This window comes from Brienomyrus brachyistius, chromosome 17, assembly GCF_023856365.1.
Source record: "Brienomyrus brachyistius isolate T26 chromosome 17, BBRACH_0.4, whole genome shotgun sequence".
NCBI lineage: Eukaryota > Metazoa > Chordata > Actinopteri > Osteoglossiformes > Mormyridae > Brienomyrus > Brienomyrus brachyistius.
The window spans coordinates 23,245,852-23,256,391 of record NC_064549.1 but is presented as its reverse complement, the minus strand read 5'-3'; positions in this window follow the sequence as shown (position 1 = coordinate 23,256,391).

The following is a 10,540-nucleotide window of genomic DNA, read 5'->3' as shown; positions in this document are numbered from 1 at the left end:
GTACAGCCTGAATGTAATTGGGTGATACTGTCAGCCTGAGGAGGTCCAGGTGGAGCCCAACAGCCTGCCTATGGGGCGTGTAGCGAAGACCAACTGCTTGTGATGTTTCAGAGAGCTTCTGTGAGTTTCGGGGAAGGGATTGACACAGATGGTAGCTTTGCCCACTGGTGTCCAGCCTGCACATTGCAGGTAAAAATTAATCTCAGGAGGGTTAATAAACTGGGGGGTGGAGGAGGTGAGCAGAAAATGTAGATATCGCTCGACGGGCAGCATATGTTAGCATTTTCATTTAATGATGAAGAGGAGGAGATGGTAGGAAGCGCTTCTACTAAGAGCCCATGCTATTTGTGGGCCGTCTTCCTCGAGGTCCTGCCACATCCGTCTGGCAGTCATGATGTAATTACGCAGCAATAGGGTGGCCTGGTTCATGGGCTGTTTGTCGTCAGCCGTTAAACAAACCTGAGGCTCGGAGTGAATATTTTATCACGTAATGACGTCTGTGATGAAACCGCATGGACAAGCTTAGCTATGTGATCTCATTCCAACGATGGCTCTTCATTGTCCATTGAACAATGCCTGGGACATTCTGGGACCTTTCACGTTTGCTCCCCGTCATGAGACGCTTAGTTGTTAAAAGAGGTTCTTTGTCTGTTGTGGGTTTGGGAAGGTCGTCAGGACCACGGCTGGGGACCAGTGATTCGGTAGGTAGCAGAGGCTGGCATCGCAATGCTGGAACTAAGCTGTCAGAGGCATTTACATGGTTTTATTTCCGTTTGTGTATTTTCCTACTTCATGCCATTTTTCCAGAAGTATGTAGACGTGCTGCCAGTCATAGAGCATGGTGGTCCGTAGGGATCTGTGAACGGGTGCTCTTTTGGCAGTGCTGGTAGCCTGGAGGTGTTTATGCTACATGCTGCAGCTGTGCGTGACCGTAAGACCATCCTACGGCTCGGTAACGTCGGCACATGGGCACCACAGGCCCTCGCCCCGACCAGCAGTCTGCCTGTTCCTGTGAGGAAAACGATTTGCCATAGCTTGTCCTGGAGAACTGATTAGCAGAACGCTAACTAGGAATGTGCTTTTCCTGAGCCAAGAAACGGTGACATTGGAGATGGGCCAAGGTTGAGGAGGGTAAGGCTTCCTTTGGCAGGCAGCCAGAGTGTCACCCTGGGAGGAGAAGGAAAACTGCTTCTTAAAATTGATTTAGGTTTCGCTTTCATCCTGGTTTTGAAACAACAGATGTACCTGCAAAAGCTCCCTTTGATCCCAGTGTCTTTCTGTGGCCGGTCCTGCTCGGCACCCACCAGGCCCCTGCCTGACCAAGATGGAGGTTCCCTATGATGCTAAATACTTTGCAGTGTATTCTTTGGCTCCTTCCACTGGTCCGGCTATGATTGACATGAGGGACAGGCTCGGATTGTTGAGTTTTTTTACCATCTGATTTCAGCCTGCTCTGTCCTTCATGATCGGAGCTGTGCAGGCGTGGCACAGAGCAGAAATGGAGGGAAGCCAGGTTACAGCAACTTCTGGCTGACCAGGTGTATCATCATCAATGGGAGGCTGGAGAAATCCACTGCTGGCTGACGTGTTCACTGGGACACCAAACACCATCTTGATCTCTCCAGATGTTTGCTTAGTCCGCTCCTGGTCGAAGGAGGCGTTTGCACCACCAGTGGGGTTTAACTCAAAATCCAGCTGATATCAAATGTCTTCATGTCACCCAAAGCACTCGGCACATGCTACATCAAAGAGGAACCCAACCAGTGCTTGAAAGTGGGCTGAATGTCATGAGAAGTTCCTCTCTAATTAAATACAGCTGAGGTGTGAGTTCCTCCTTAATTATAACTCTCTACCATTCATGCCCCTGCTTTTCTTTACATAAATTTTTTTTTCATCTTTATATTCTAAATGACTTTCTTAAGTCCGTGTACAGAACATGATATTATTTTTGGGACAGGTTCCTTCTTGCACCTCAAATCAGCAACTGTCCAGTTACGGGTCGGTAGCATTCATCAGTTGTCATTGATAAGACTTATCTTGCCATGGTCACGTCAGACCTAGCATAACCATTCTGGCATCCATCTTCTCTAACATACACGAGTCCGGCGTTGGTGTCAGTCCTCTGAATGTGCGTGCATACATAAAAACACGCATATTAATATACAGTATAGTCCAGGTCTCCAGTTGGCTGTGAGGCTCACCCTTGGCAGCAGTCTAAGGCATTAAACCAGGCATGTTATGATCCATGTTAATCCTATTATGTCCACTTTCTTCATATCCCAAACATCTCTGGCTCTCATCCCCCACTGAAGAGTTCCTACCCATGGTTCCACCCACAGAGCACATACCGGCAGATTCGCTGACATTGGAGCACGCTGGGAATGGGGTGGGGGGCAGCTTAGCTCAGTCACACTTCCTAATCCTCTGCTTGGGATGCCATTCTGCTGTGTTGCAGTCATTTTAAGCAGACAGCTAGCTGCCAGAACCTAAGAATGTCATGGGCTATGGTGAAAAACGAGCATTTAATTGTGATTATTTAACAATGGGGAAAGTGTAATACATTATGTTATAATCATGTGTCCATAAAGTTCTCAAGCTTCTGCTGTCCTTTGAAGTCCTACTGATGGACCTGGAGAAAGGGACAGATAGGAATGTCTTAGGGACAGACAGGAACATCACCAGGACAGAGAGGAATGTCATAGGGACAGACAGGAACATCACTGGGACAGAGGAACAGCACTATTTAGGTTATGTTTGGTCATTTTCAGGTGGAACAGTGGGTCTCACAGTTTGTAGGTGCATGGTATATGCGAGACATTCAGACTAGCTGTCAAGATCCAGCGGGGTTAAGAGAAACGGAACAAATTTTCAGAGACATATGGAGAGATGAGGACTGAGTAAGTTGTGACTCACATCCCGTTGAAGCGCAGTGCGCGTCTCTCTCCCTGCCCATCGTATGACCAATTAATGGGTCAGCATGTGCATCTTGCAGAGCCCAGCTAAGCTTCCTGGTGCCATATGACACCTCCTCTATCCGGTCATTCATTATTATGGAAATGGGGCGGTTCATGGTTTATGAATATTTGAGTTGCACAAAGGTACTTGAATGACTTCTGAGAAGCTCAGCCAGGTTGGACCTAATACATAGATATCACGCCGTCATGCTTTTGTTTTGTAAATATTTATTCTTCTTTTCTAGGCCTTTTTCGGACTGCGTGCAAGTGAAAGAGAAAATTAATGCAGAAGTGATGCACACAACAGGGCTCCTGCTGTGTCCACCAGCAGATACGAGATAAACTCTTAATCTACCGTTGCTGTGTAACCCTAACCGGCCTGTCTCTGGCTGCCGGCTATGTTCACCTTTTAAATACCCAAACTCCTCCCACAGGGTAGGCCAAGCTTCTGTACTCCCCCCACCCCCAACAAGCACTTACTTGTCGCGTCAGGGAAGTTGTAGATTTACACACCATCCAGCTAAGCGATTGGCCCGCTCAGCAGCACGCTAACCGGCTGGTAGGTGGTGGCGAGTGGTTGCCAGGGTGAGTTAACGCCGTTCTGTTAAGATCCCATCCGATTGGCCAAGTTGAGCCCAAGGGAGTGGGATCCTGCCAATTGGAAACAATTGATGTTTTGTTGCCGAGGCAGGCCGCCCCGAATCCGAGTCGACGATTTGGCAAGAGAGCGGGCTGGCAGGTCTCCACGGCGACGCTTCACAGGGCCCAGGCCCTTCGGCTTTTTACGGACATGGTTAGCCCTACTTGGTCAGGTAGTGGGTCATGCCCTGGCCACTGGGGACACCTCTGCTCCACCTTTACCTGGATTGGGCTGCTGTATGTATTATGCGGGTGTGGTGCATATAGGGCTGACCTATACAGATGTGCTTCAGGCCTCAGGATTCCATGCATTGCAGGCCTGCTCTGTCCCTCTGACGATGTGTGAGTGTGCTTGTGCATCCTTTCTAACTCTGCCTTCCTCTGGCCTGTGTAGCTGCTCTGGCCCTACCACCTCCATTCTAGAGTTAAAGTGGGCGGCGGTCTGTGTGCATTTGCCAGCGAACCCGGCGCCCCCAGGCAGAAAAACGGCAGAAATCCGATCCCGCTAATTACCTGGAGCCGTCCATTTAATTAATCTCGTTCTGTGTGTGAGGCACCCAGCCAGCAGAGAACGATCTGCAGAAGCTTCATAACAACACAACTCTAACAGCAGCTATGAATATTATAATGGTTTCTCAGATTTACGTGAGCCAGATTAAAACCAAATTTAAATCTGCTTTTCTCAAACTGGACTTCTTTGCGTCAGTGAAACTATGACGCTGTATGTTAGCGGTATCAGTCTCTTTTGTGAGTTTTATTCAGAGAAAGCCACATCACAGAGAGATGTCCATTTTGCTACAGCACTAACATTTGCTGCAGTGGGCTGTGCGCTTTGGTCGCTTCTTAAGATGAGACAAAAATGTCTGCAGGAAATTTAATAAACTGTTGAGCTGTTAAAGCTGCGTTTATGACAGTTTTTAGTGTGATTTACAAAGACAATAAAGAGGTATAGTGGGTAGCTAGCCATCTGAATTTTATTTTGTGGCATAATCATTTGGAAACTTCAAGCTTTTAAACAAAAAAATAGCACAAAGGAATCTTTTACTTTTTGTGTGGTTGACGTGAAGTTGCAGGCCAGTGGCTGCGTGCGTCTTGCGTGCCAGGGTTTATGGGATGGAGTTTACGTCCGTTCTTGTGGAACAATGCCAGCGGCTGTTGTTCAGCTCAGTCGTCCTGGGTTACGGGCTAAGTTCGGGAGGCCGCTTGCTCAGAGAGATCCAGGACCCATACTGCAACATCACCAGTCAAAAGAATGACAATCCGGAGAACCTTGCGTCTCGCGGGGAGAATTGTTCTCTGGCTTCCTCCATTCCTTTGTCTGTCCATTCCCTGCCCCCACCGGAAGAATCCACAGGGTCACTCGGGGCCACGTAATTGACTTCTGGTCGATGAGCAGCTTTCACTCACGCAAACGTGTGCTAATCCCAAGTTGCCAGTCGCCCGCCCATCCCTCATGTTCATGGCTTTAATTGTTAGCTCTGTGCGGGTCATCGCTCCAGACAATGTGCAGAAATAGCAGGATCCGTCGCGTGACCCCCTTGTTCCCCACATGCTAATTAAGGTCGCGAACGAAACTGAGCTGGGGCCTTAACACAGACCGGGGGAGGGGTGGAATTAACAAGCACATCCACTAATTACCTTGGAGGAGGACATGCGGGTTTAAAATCAAAATCATCCCATGAAAGGAAAGTGATTCGGCGTGCGAGGAAAAAGCCGTGTTTTTTTTAGATAAAGGAAACCTTTGTTACTCTAATTATGTCACTTATTTGTGCAGAAGACACTTCAGAATGACACAGCGTGTAACTGGCTGTGCTTCTGCAGCGCGGCAGTGTGTTATTTGTGCAGCTGTGGATTTGCTGAAAGTCTTTGGGGTAAATATTTTTGGGCTGTATGCTGACTTGTTTCTCCCTGGAGGGGGAAGGGTCCCCCCCCCCCCCCCTACATAGGAACCGCCACCCGCAGACAAACAGCCCACATCTGGAGCGGAGCCTGGCTTGCCCAGCCTGGCGCCAGCCTCAGGCAGCCCCCACACGGTGCAGCGACCCGGACCCGGGGGCGCCAAGACTGCCCCCTACAGCCAGAACTTGCACCGCAGTTGCTTTACTCTAGCTTGATACTCGGAGAGCATCTGGTACAAAAATGAAAAGGGGAGGCTGAGGGTGACAGCAAATGGCCCATTTCGGGCTGAGGATTGTAAACCCTCCTTTCTTACTCCCCCTTTTGGCGACCAGACCTTAAACAAGACAATGGAAAGCAGGTGTGTGGCTGTATATTCTGGCTGCGAACTCCTGCATCACGGGCCAGTCACTCACAGTACCTTACAGCCTCCCACGTCCGCATGGTTTAGATTAAGGAGCTGTGGGCTTCTCCTGTGGGCCAGACTGGGCCCGGTCCAGTTCTCCCAGCATCGGCGTGAATGACAGGTGACTGACGAAGGCCAGTAAGGCTAGGAAATGGAAGGATACCAGTAAGGCACTATAACCGCAAGAGTGGGCGCTAAGGACCGGGGTGCAGCTGGGGAAAACAGAGCATTTTAGGATCGGCCGACTTCTGTGAGGCCTAAGATCAGATGACGCTCCCCCACCCCCCCGGTTTACTCAGGGCAAGTGGAAGCCTGTGCAGAAGATAGGGGGTAAAAGTGGAGCAAAGCATGGAAGAAAAGAGCACAGGAAGTGATGCAACAGGAAGTGCTGAGAGTGGGAAGAGGGGCTGCACTAGACCGTAAATATGTCCACCCCCTACCCCCCAGCCAAAAAACACTACCAAATCTTTTGGGGGGCCTTACTAATGTGATTATTTATGGGCCAGCAAGGCAGTTTTAAATCTTCAGTCATTGGATGTGTTTATGGTGCTGTGTTTGGGGGTCCGAGGAGGCCCACGTTCTCAGGAGGGGGGTCAGTGTTTTGGGGGAGCAGTGACCAATGCTGATGAGGCACCGGGGGGCCCTACATCACTAACAGGCCATCAGCAATCCCCCGTACCCCAGCCTGCCGTCAGTGACCGGTTTCCACACATGGTAGACATTATAAACAGGAAGTGAGATGTGGGGGTTCCAGAGTCGGGGGGCGGGGGGGGGGGGGGTGTCACAGAGAGCCGGTTAGCCGGGTGTTTAATATCACTGACACTGGCACACTCAGTGACAGGACAAATGGTGACACCATTTCATTGGCATTGTTAGCATCATGGCAGTGTATGTGGGTATTCAGGGCCTGAGCACGGTTAGGTTCAGTGGAATTGTAGGAGTTAGAAAAGGCCATTGTTGGCCCACTGATTGTGTAGTAGGTTACGCCGTTCAGCAGCATGACATCCCAACAAATTCGCTCCCACGGCAACTTCCCACTCATTGTAGAGACGCCAGATAATTAGCGGAGAGAAGCAGCGTTCCGGTAGATAATCCCTCCTGACATCTCCATGCCTCAGTGATATCTGGAGCGTTCTGTGAGTCAGAGGGGATCCCAGAGGGATGAGAGACAGTCTGCTGCCACATGGGCACTGGAGCTTTACTGGAGTTACGGTCATGCCTTTGTTGCGTCACATGACATATCAGCCTGGCAGCCAAGGGTGGAATTGGGGGACTGAGGAACCCTGGTAGATGGCCTCCTGAGCCGTGACAATGCCGCTCAGAGGAGCAAGGGCACTGTGTCCACTAGGGGGCAGAATTCAGAAAAGGGTAGCCAACTCACACAACACTGTAGTCAAGCATTAGTTTGCTTCAATCAACCTTTTGATTGAATATATTTCCTTATATCCAACTATTACGTAATGATGATACTCATTAAGCTTAGTATGAGCCGTCATTTGTCAGCCAGATGAAACAGATTATGTGATAAGAGCCCTACTGAGCAAAAACGTCCAGGTTCTACTAATATCAATGTTTGGCAGATTGGGGGGTATTCCACAAAGCAAGATCTCAGTTAGCTGGATTAATTTAAGATAAAAGTCATGATTGTCCAATAGGAATGCCCCTTATTTAAACTCCTATTGGACAATCAGGCCCTCTGGCTTAAGTTAGCCCAGTTAACCCGTGCTTTGTACAACACCCCCCTGTTTAGAGTCTTGTTTCCCAAAAGGCTCCATCATGGGTTTGTTGCTGCTTCCAGGGCCAGGTTTGCAGATGTGGCAGAGCACTTCTGACCGCCCAGGGAGCAGCCCTCCTAGACCCTCCCTGGCCCTGATGCTATGGAGGGAGGCCTGCCACTTTAGCCCCATGCTTTCCGGGCCTTGCATTTTATCACGGCGGAACACTTATGTAAACAAGTCTAATATTTATTCACCTGTCCGTAGCTGTTACTGCTGACATCTCCACATGAGTCACACGTAGCATGGTAGGGAGGTCATGGTGTGCTGCAGGGGAGAACGGAGCAGAGAACTCACCCAGGATGAAGCTGGGAGAAGGAGGAGGTCTCAGCACGGTACGTTCTGGGCCGTCAGTAATAATTAATGTTTGCTTGTTTGGGACTTACATGTAAGTGAACAATCTGTTCAGTCTCAAGTCCTCACTAACAAATTTGTGTCTCTGTGATCCATCACCTTTTGTCTATCTACCATGAGATGGTTCTTTTGAGGCGAGTCTGTCTGTGAGCTCTGTGTCACCAGGCCGTTCGAGGGTCACCCATTTCAAATGTATTTATTTGTCACAAAGTGATGTACGAGAGAGAAAAGTTTGAGGTCAGAGAGCCAGCATCCCTTGAGAAGGGCTTTGCTCAAATCTTAGTGTCTCCTTGCTCAAGGGCCCAACAGCTATATTTGCATTTCGTTTATTTAGCTGGGGTGCATTTTTCAGAAAGTCATCCATGGGGCAGTTGGGGGTTAAGGACCCTACACAGGGGCCCAACAGCAAAATAATTTTACCGAGTCTGAGATTTGAGCCGACAACCTTCCACTGACAAGCGCAATGTTCTAACCGGCTGAGCCAACCATGAGATGTGGGATTTTTACCAACAATCGTTCACATGTGTGTACGGATCCCTAAACTGCTGTCCACTGCTTAGTGTTTGATTGAACGCCACCTTGCTTTGGTCAGATCCCCCAGGAGGTTTTTTTAGCTGCATTAATCTTTTTTTTTAATTACTTTTTTCATAGGGTTCTGGTTTGTTGATGAAAGTTGTGAGCTTGTTTGCTGTTTTATTTCCCAGAATTCAGGGGCATCTAAAAATAATGGTTTTGCTATTTGACTTGAACAGCATTTTTTGGGACTTTTGGCAAGGCATGGTCTCAAGGTCGTAGAGGCAGTTTCCGCACAAAAGCCCCCTCTGTTATCAATGGTGTCTCCTGGGCAGGTGAAGGGGTTAATGACCTTGACCTTGAAGTCCAGGATGTTTATCTTTATAAGTCCTGTCATGTCTATGTTGACAATTATCAGTTTGTTTTTCTTTGATCGTCAGTTAAATTTTCCCTGCTGCCTGGCTTTTCTTCAGTTTGGGTTCCTTTGGTGTCCTTGATGGTAAATAGATGATTTTTTATATGTGCGTGGCCTTCCAGTTGGGTTGTGAATGTCCCCTGGATTCCAGATTAGCATCTCCTTCATTGCCCAGTAGAGTTCAGTAGGAAGGCGGTGGTGTGGGAAGCAGGCAGGCGTTTTCCCCCCTCAGGATTTGCTGTATGTCCTGAGGTGGGGCTCTCCTTCCTGGATCTTAATGAACATTCATTGTGAAGGTCTCCAGTGGGCCTGGTGATTTTTCAAGTAGCGTCAGAATTTCCAGAGGCTTTCTCTGTGAATCCTGTCCAAATCCCTTTCCGTCTGTGCTGTAGGGAGATGCTGTTGGACATCATCTGACGCTTTGTTCATTCATGTCTGAGTACAAAGATCTGATCATTACTAGACCTCCTGTGTGGGGAACCCAGACTGCTCTTCATTCAGGGATTTGGTCCCCATCCGCTGCATGGGAGTCTCTTGCGTGAAAACCAATGTTTACAATAACCTTTTTAGGGAATTAATACATTTGACCTTCCCGATCTTTACACTTCACCAGAAATCGGATGAGGCAGATCTGTAGTGGTGAAATGCTCAGCGGTCTGTGTCATCTGCACCCCCTGTGAGCCCCTGTATGATATTCGCACAGAACTATCCTTTTTCAGTTGGCTTTTAGTAAAAGACCTTTGACCCATAAGGCGAAATTAAGTAGGGGTGAAGATGTTGTGTTCTGATGAGATCATGCTGTCGCTGGCTTGTCTGTCTCCAAAAACGTTCACCTGAGGAGATTCTATCATCCGTGCTTCTTGTTTTTCGATTTCCATTTCAAAATTCTCGTATATGTCTGGAAAAAAAAACAACAACAATTTTAGGGAAACCTTTGAGTTGCTCTGTTCCGGACACAAAATTTCACTGTTGCTATGGAAATGTTTGAGGTACAGTAGAGCTTTGCTGCGGTCCTGCATCAGAGGAGTGTAATAACGCAATAATGTGTCAACACTCGGCGGCGTACCTGACCTCATTTTACGAGCTGAGTAACGTGAAGCTGAATTTTTACAGCGCCAGTCTGACATTCAACACCCAGCATCCCATAATAATGAACCTCAGACGAGGGGCCAACAGCACTGCCTGGCATTGGATTTCAAATTAAATTATAACAACGGCTTTTTAGCTGACCATCGTTAAATTTAATAGCGTTCCTCATCTGTTCTGTGAATTGTTTTTACTCGAGTTAAAACAGATAAATGAATCGCAGTGAAAGGCGCAGGAGAGGCTGATCGGAGTGCATAATTTCTCACTGTAAATAAAAACGTCAGGCTAAGAATTATGCTTTTGTTCAAACAGTCATAAATCAGTCAGGACAAAAGGTGTAAAGGCAGACAGGTTCCTCCCTGGCCCTGTCGGCTGGGGAACTCAACGGTAACAGTAAATAATTATCAGTGAATGAGATTTCTGCAATTATTTTGAAATCACTGTGACCCCACGAAGGTGATGTCAGAGGTGCCCCCCCATCTTATCTTCCTAAGAACTAGTT